Raw genomic sequence first — 9,137 nt, forward strand, 5'->3', positions numbered from 1 at the left:
CCCCTCGCAGTGGCTGCAGCACCATCTCCCGTGAGCCAGCTGGGGGACTGGAGCGGCCTCCAGGCTTTGTCTACCCATCCCATTTGAGAGCTCAGTTTTCCTATGTGTCTCGGCTTTCCCGGGTGTGTTCAAGCACTCCCAAGGCCGCATGCCAGGATTACTGATCTCCTTCCATTAAACTCGCCCGTACCAGAAATACGTATCTCTGACACTTAGCAGAAGCAATCGTGCCTCTCCTGCAGGACCTGAGAAGGTCCAGATGCATCATCACAGAAACAACAGGATCAGCAAAAATCCTTCCGCTCTTCCACCACGTACCAGAAAGAATAAGCTCTTCCTTTGTTCTCCATCAAGCTTGAAAAGCAAAAAAAATGCATTTTCTTTCATGGGTTGTAAAGCTGGAAGAAGCTGTTGCAATTATTTAGTCTCCCTACCTGTATAACGCAATCAACAGACCTCCATTCAGCAGTTCCAGCCATCTTCTTCTTTAGTTCAGGACTGGATGAAGTCCTAAAGCTCACCATTAATACAGTAAAAGGTCTTATGAATGACACAGGTGAATGGTGCTTTAACACCCCTCTCGTCAGAGCATTACTACAACCTGTTGTGTCTCCTAAGGCACTATCTGATCCCGTAAGAACGAACCAGCAATACTACTTGCAGTTATTGTGGCATTTTTGCGCATACAGCTGTGGAGATTTGAAGACCACATGGGAAACATCCATACGCTGTGTGTAGGGATATTAGGCTACTCCATTCAACATGAATTAATACACTTTTTATGAGAAAGCTTAATAAATGTGTTCCAAACCAGGGGGTCTTCCATAACATAATTTGCATGAAACAGAATTGACCCAGAAAATTTTAATCTAAATCCCAATCTGATTTGTACAAAGTAATTTAATTTCCTCCCTAGTAGTTATATGGATTTTATCAATTATACCAATTAAATTGTCAAGCAGATTTATTGACCAGTCATCTACAAGACACTTTCTTTGATGTACTATTCTGGTATCATCAACTGGTCATGCATGTCTAGCCTTAGTTTTTGGTGTCATTATGTGCAGCTGAATCCTTAAAAGAGAAGGTTCTAATAAATGAGTGGTGTGAACCAAATTTTGAAATAAAGATTGAAAGCTCCTTATTTTGAATAGCCGGCACAAAATTGCAGGTAGTGGCAGAGGCAATCAATTTAGATGCTTAGCCATCCTACGTGGAAAACACACGTTTGATTTCTGACCTCAGAGTTGGACCTCAGTTAGAGATCTCCATGCTAATAGCTGTTATCTAAATGTAATCATTCTTGCAAAAATGCACATCCAGTTAATTTTAAATGTAAAAACCGAGGCATAAAATTAAAGGTTGGTTTTGAACTTGGCAACCAATGTTTTTCAGTACTTTGGGTTTTCTCTATTGCCTGGGTTCCAGACAAGTGGCAAATCTTCCTGAAATAACCTTATTACCCATCTTGAATAGTTTTGTTATTAACATAAATTTTAATTTGTCAGAACAGATTACCAGAATCAGACATCTTCCTTCCATTGAGTGAGTCACAGTGCAACTTCTGATTTCTTCATCACCTTTTCCTAATTTTCTTCTACAAGTTTGCCAAGCAAATGAGAATAATACTGGAAAAAAGTGTTAAGAAGTTATGGATCTTTGTAGTCAAGGAAAAACCAGAAGTATGTAGTTGCTGAATAAGGGGATTGCTGTGGAGCAGATTCAAAAGTCTAAAGAAAAAAGCAAATGCAAATAACAAACTTGACACCCACTGGAGTGCTTTGGTCCCCATTTAGTTACTGCAGCTAGACAAGGCACAATGGCACGCAGCCTCCTCTCCTGTTAGGGGTTCAGAGAATACGCACCATAGCCCATAGCATGTTTGGTCTCCTAGAATATTCTTCTAGAACTAAGGTTTTTTTAGAAATATGAGGCATCCAGCATGAATAAGAGAAGGCAGAGTTATTTACCACCAATAAAACTAAGCCCTGAGGTGTTGGTTGCAGGGAACCACAAATCTGGTGGCTGGTATTACCTCCTATTATGACTAAACTTCAGATTTTCCTTTTCACCATTGACATAGGAAGCCTGAATTTTTGGTTCATGTCACTGCAATGCTTAAACTGTAGTTTTAAAATATTTTGAGAAGTTTGTAAAAAGCAATAAATGTCATGAGATGGTAAACAGAGCCGACACGTGAAAGACAAAGAACTTGTGGAAAGAAAATAACTTGTTGAAGCATTGAAGAGCCACTTGGACTGTTTCAGAAATATTTGGCTACATGCATAATCTCAGTATTTTTGGTAAGCGAGGCTGTGAATGTATGCTTTAGCCAACAGCTCTGTATCACTCCAGTGAATGATGTCATGAGAGCTATTTCATGATGAATATGGAAGATAAATAACAGCTAGCTGTGTCAGTGCCAAATACAGACCAAATGTGCCTCCTGAGCTGCTTGATGGCTCAGGACTGTTTCTCTGTCATGCTTACCCTTTCCAGTTCCACATCTGTGGTCCCTCCTTTCCCTCTTTGAAAACCCAAACTTCTCTTCCACCTTTACGTGCATTTGAAAATTAAAGAATAAGGGAACCAAAAGATTAATACCCAAGCAAACGGTGTGGGAGAAATTTCATCTTTGGACAGGTAGCTGTTTGCTGACTGTTGTGAAAACAGTCTGTTAGAGTCCCAGACAACAAATACAGCTCCGGCCAGGACTACGCTGAAGGCAATAGGCCAGATGTTGGGCTGCATTAAAGCCACGCTAAGCAGGTCAGGAAATCAGAGAAAAAGCTGATCCCAGACGCATTGTTTCCCTCGACAGGACTTCAGCCACTGGTCTGGTCTCCAATGTACAGCAGCTGTTTTACTCATGGAGCACCTGAAGGTGATGCTGATGGGTGTAGAGTGCAGGGCAGTGAGAAGTCCCACTTGTGCCTAAACAGAAGAAAGCCATTATAGCACATATATTCCACATGATTCCCTCCACTTTGCCCTCTGCTTTGCGTAGCTGGAGCAGCACAGAGCTGAAGAAGCAGATGGTACCTTTGGGCCTGCACTGGAGGCCCAATGCAGACATGATATTGTGGAATTACTAATTGTTTTCATCCCACCTAGAAATCCTTCATATATTTCAGGCTGCAGAAACTTAAAGTAAGTTGCAGATAGGCAGCGACTGCAACTCCCTTGTTCCTGAGTCAGACATCACCTTGAGTGAGGCAGCGATGTTTTTACTGGTTAGTTTTGTGATGCTTTCCCATTAAAGCTCAGAGGCAGAGAGCCAAAGCATACATGCCAAAATGCAGGGAGTAACCAAGCTCTTGTCGTGCAGAAATCCAGGTGGTGCAGCAGGGATAACAGAATCAGAAGTGTCATTAACCTAGCTGGACGGTGCCCTGCCAGAAAAATAATACTTTTCATTATGAAGATGACACTGTAACACCCTGAATCTTAGGGAATATTATTTTTTAGCTACAGTAATTGAATAGTCTGGGTTTGATTTCTGGCCTTCAGTGCTTAACCTAGCTGTAATTAACCAGGACTGTGATTTAAGAAGACAGTATCTCTCATTCCTTTCTCCTCATCTAAGAGTAGCTTAAAAAAAATATGTATTATTTAAAATGGAGTCAAGAACATCCTGGTATCATCTGAATGACCCGAGAAGCAGATATGGCAAAGAAGAGAGAACCATTATTAAATTAACTCGTTCATCAGGCGGGTCAGCATCTGACACTGTGGGAGGAGGGAAGCCAGGTCAGGAGCAAGGTCTTTATCTTGGCCATGAAACCCTACTCCAAAAGAAGACTGACAGATCTCATTCAGTCCCAAACAAAGTGATGTGGGGGATATGAACTGGCAGCAATTCACGTCTCCTGCTCTGCCGGCTCCTTTTGGCCATGAGCACTGGCGATGCTGCCTTGTGGGCTGCGGAGCCGGCAGCACCTCGGTGGGTTACCCAGCAGATGTCTCTGCTCCCTGCACCAACACCCACGGGCCCATGAGGGGTGGTTTCTGTTTTCATTGCCTCCTGTGAAGAGCCGTGCCGTTCAGACATTCAAAAACATCCCCTACCAGGTGCCCAAAAAAAAGCTCCTCGTTCGAAAAAGCATTGTTTTCACTAACTTATCCTTGCTTTAATTCTTTAAAGAAGGAGAAGGATTTTGAGAAGTGTTTGAGGAAGTCATGGTTCTAATTTAATTATGGGATTCTAAATGAATTTTATACTCAGGAATAATTTTTACTCTATTATTTCTGTGGGTTCAATACACACTGAGACAGAAGAGAGCGATTCACCCGAGGTAGCATTGGCACATAAATGCAGGCAGCAGCCTCTGTCACTAGCAGACCCTGTGTGCTTTGTTGGCTCTTCAAATATTATTGTAATCACTGTTGTTATCATCCTTGTTGGTATTTTAGCAACAGGAACCACATTAAAGGTTTTAAAAAAAATACGAGGTGCAGGATCTCAGCAGATATAAGGGGGTTTAGATTTTTATTTAGGCATGCAGAGCTGCTGCCTTCCAACACGTTCATCACTTGGAGGAATTGGTGCAGAAGGTGTTTTGCAAAAGGTTTTCAATCTGGCAGTGGTGAATTGTTTTGTGTAAGTTGTCCCGACTATAAAAGATGCCACGGGAGAAGACAAGCAGATGCTTGAAAGAGATTGATATACTGATGCTGAAAACATCAACAATATATAAAAAAGAGATGCCACCCAAATGGTGTCCAGGTAAACATTGCGTTAGCAATGCCTCTGTTTGCAAACAGCTTCCAAGGGAAAAGGCAGTATGGTACAGCTTCAACATACATCTGGTCTAATCACAGTGAAGATCCAGTCATTGCAAAGGTGGAGGCTGTTGTAATAACCTAGATCAATACAACATTTTCTACCTTTTCCACCCTTTCTCTGGAAGCATCCCAAAGCCAAACAGGTTGGGTACATGCATTGTTGGGTTGGGTACAGTGCATTGTTGGCACATAGCAATCTAGTATTAGAGATCCATGAGTCATATAGATTTAATATACCAAAAAGGAAAAAGAGAGTGAAAGAGATTTAGGAACTTTTTAAATGTTTCAAAGATACAGTTATGAAAAATTGTAAGTAGACAGGAATAGGCACTGAAGTAAGTTTTAAAAAATTCTCAGGCAACTGGCAATAATATAAATGCAGCTTGAATAAGAAATCTCAGAGCTGAAATCTTTTTTTCCAGGCATAACAAAATATTTTCTGACAGATGCAGCTTCCTAAATGCTTAAGAATCACTCTTTTGACCTGGCATAGGCCTCTGCCTAAGAGAAACTCCCACGTTCCAGCTGAAATCTCCAGCCTAAGCTAAACTCCTGAAACTGCTAAACCATTTAAGATTGAGGTAAGTTTCAGAGACAAGTAACTCCTCCTGTTCCAGCGAGTCCACCTGAGTCAAAACTTATTTGTCATTTAGCCGTGAACTCCATTGATGGCTGGATACTATCTTTCTAAGTGCTGCGGCTGCAAAATACAATGCAATCTCCCCTTTCACCTTGCACTACCTTGCCTTTCTATCCTGGGTTTCTACAGGCTCAGTGACAAATTGTTCCTGGCATACCACTGCATCAATAAATAAGAAGAAACCAAATATTAAAAGACTTGATTCTTCCAAAAGCTTTCGATGTGCATCAAACAGATCTTGAAAGCACCGGGCGCTCTGTCTTTCCTGTTTTCCTTTACTTTGGTAGTTAGTAACCAACAGCAGCACAGCACTTGAGGCCATCAAGATTGTCAAGATACCAACTGCCTCCAAAAAGTCAGGACCTCTTATCACATCACACATCCTTGGAATCCCACAGATGCCACTACCATGGAAGTGACAGCTTCAACTGAAAAAGAAATGGAAATGTAGTCCTTTCTACTGATAAGTGCCAGCCATGCATAGTAAGCAATGGCTTTTGTCCTCTTCCCTTCACAATTCCCAAACAAAGCCTACTCATTCCTGCTACCTGTATCAAATTATTGGATTTTCTGAATTTCAGTATATTTTGTTCTGCTTGAGATTGTTTAGAGGGTTTCCTGCTTGGATTGTTGATGTTTTTTTTTATCTTCTTTTCCTTTGCTTTCAGCTGGTGTCCCTGCTGGGTTTTTTTGTTTTTGTCTTTTAGCTTTGGGTGTTGGGTTCTTTTTTTTTTTTTTTGTATGGAAGGATCAACCACTTTTCATTTATCACCCTCTCCAGGAAGAAAGCAAGTGTTCCTCAGGTCACAACTGTTATTTCCACTAGCCCTGCGCTCTGAGTGTGTCTCTGTATGCGTGTGCCGTCTCCTGTTCTGGCACACGCTGTTGTGACTGGGTTGGTAGGAGGGATTCCTGCTGAGCTGTGGCCTCAGCTGGTCACCATCTACCTCTGAAGAAGGAAGAAGGCATTAAGGCACAGATTCAAAATAAGCACGTAGGTGCCTAACACCCATCTGTACAGGGCCGCTACCAACTGTCCTTGCGCTGAGATCCATCGACGTAAGGAAAAGATGCCCACAGAAGAACAAAGGGTGGATTTCCCTGGGTGGAGGCTACTGGGCCAGGGCAAATGGCCTCCCTCGTGGAGGATGGAGAGGGAGCTGGATCCTCTCCCGACACACCTCAAAGAAGGCAATGGTGGACTTGGGAGGGCTGCTATTTTTTGAACCTTATGTCAAGGAGAGAAAATGATACCTTCCTGGTTTTAAGAGGAATTTACATTTATTTGCTTTTCTCCAGATGGTAGAGGGAAATACACTAAGTAGGTGGGCAAGGGTGTCGGTCAAAAGAGAAAACCTGGGCCCGTCACTTTTCTGTGGGAGCCTGGTGCGCATACGCAGAGTGTCAGCAACAGGGGGACAGTTTTGGGTCAGGGTTTGGAGAAGAAGAGTCAGCAGCTTGTTTCAGTTGTCAGGATGAATCCAGGGGGTGGGTTGCAGAAAGCACGTGAGTTGCAGCTTCACATCACTTCTCGTTGCACGCTTCGCTAGTTGAATCTGCGAATGGTTGGCTCAATGTCCAGGGGACAAAGCTTTTTACTTTTTCAATGTCTTGAGCCTAAGGTCTTTCTGTGTTAAGAAATAGCTGACTTTCCACCCCTGAATATATATATCTGTACATATCCTTTGCAAGGGGGTGTACTGGGAGATGAGGCATGAAAGCATCTACGAGTTACAGACCTGTTTAGGAGGGTTCGAGGAGCCAGTGTCCCATGATCTGTGTCCAGCTCCATAAACCGCAGCCTCAGCAGCTTTAATGCAGCTATTTCAGAGCCCTGCCAAAGGATTTGTAGTAAGAGTTGAATAAGGTCCATCCAGGTATTTATATGATGATTTCACTGGTATAGTACCTGTGTATCTGACATAAGGAGAGTCGGTGTGAGCTATGCAATAACAGTGTGACGTGTAGAAAAGTGGGTCCCAGATGTGTGTTCAGCTTGTGCCATTTGATTCAGAGTATGCCAGATCTGGCCACTATGGATCCATTCTCCTTTTCTCCTTTCTGCCCACACAAAATTTTAATGAATTTTTTTTTTTTTTTTCAAAGCACAGAGCAAAAATTTGACCAAAATTAACAAAGAATTTTTTTTCCTATTTGTTTTATAGAGAATACTGCTAGGACTGATAACTGAGGCTCCTTATGCATAGGGTTCACAAGAGAGTGGTTAAAACTCATACCAGTTGTAGGACGTTTTATGCTGCAAGAAGAATGAAAGCAAAATTAGAACCGAGGTACACATCGTGAAAATAATAAAAATATTGCTACTTTATCACAGTCAGGGTGACAAACTAATGGGAGGGTGAGAAACGAGACAGCTCCAACTGGGGAAATTATTGTTGTCTGAAACCAGGTGACAAATTCTTGACATTCGTATGTTTGTGCCTCTGAGTACCTGCCTGCTCTGAATAAGGGTCCGAAATGAAATACTTGCGTCATTGTAGATAGATGCTGCAAGCATTTCTAGTCCATCTCTTAGCCTCCGCCATAAATTCTTGTATGCTAAAGAGCCTGTCCCTCCTGTTCAATGCTGGCATGAAGCACAAAGGCATGCTGGGGAGCAATGCACCCATCTAACACTGCAGAATCAATACCAAGTAATTGAGTAACATATTTATTAAAGCTGATGTTAATGCTTCTCTGAAAGAAGATTATCTATGAATTGCTTACTTTGATTAAAATACGTTTCACGAGAAGTAGGTTTATAAATTGAAATAATCAGAAATGATGCATGAAATGTCTCATGGAAGAAACTTTGCTGATGTTTTATTAAACAAAATAAATTATTATCAGAATTTAGCAATAAGGAAAAAAATGAACAGCTATTTCCCAGATTCACTGGCTGGAAGACTAGCAGAGTACTTGAAACTATCAAGAGACTTCTCTGTAATAAATGATTACAGATGCATTTAGGAGCCGTAAACAGCTGAGATGTAATCTAAGTTCACCTGCAGCTCCATACACAGACACATAGGCAGTCTTTGTTCCCTAGGAATTCAGACCAGAAATCTGGCGAAAACACTGTGGCGCTTACAGGCTGCATGCCCAGCTTCCCCTTCTGCCGAGACGAGTCTGGGGGACCATATCCCATAGGGACCAACTCTCCTTTCCCTTCGAGAAACTCAGGAGAAACTCTGCAAAGTTGCTCTATGGCAAATTGAGTTAAGAAAAGGAGAAGGCCTTCATTTTTACATCATAGCATTTTTCACAGACTCAGATCAAGCCTTCAGTTAGGATTAGAGAAGTTGGTTCTCTTTTCCCCGATCAATGAGCTGCCAGAGCCGAGCGAACTGACACAAACTGTCACGTTTGCTGTTGTGCTGAACTTGATTAAGAGCTTTGGGAAAATCTCTTGTTTAAGGGGTTTATGCTAAAAGAAGCGTTCACTCTACGACATCACCTATGTAGTGGTCTTTGCACTGATTGATTAGTAAACATGCATGGAAATAATACAGACTTTGGAGGTCAGCATGAGGGTCTGGCTGCTTTTCTAGGCAGAGTGACATGCAAAAGAGCTGGAGGATGACTGACGGGGCACACGAGCTCTCTGGCACTGACACCTTCTCTGTGGGACACAGAGTCTATGGGACACTGCTAACTGAGCACACCCTCGTTCATCACTGTTTGAGTGCTGGATTTTAATGTCCTGGGGGCC

This window comes from Larus michahellis, chromosome 2, assembly GCF_964199755.1.
Source record: "Larus michahellis chromosome 2, bLarMic1.1, whole genome shotgun sequence".
NCBI lineage: Eukaryota > Metazoa > Chordata > Aves > Charadriiformes > Laridae > Larus > Larus michahellis.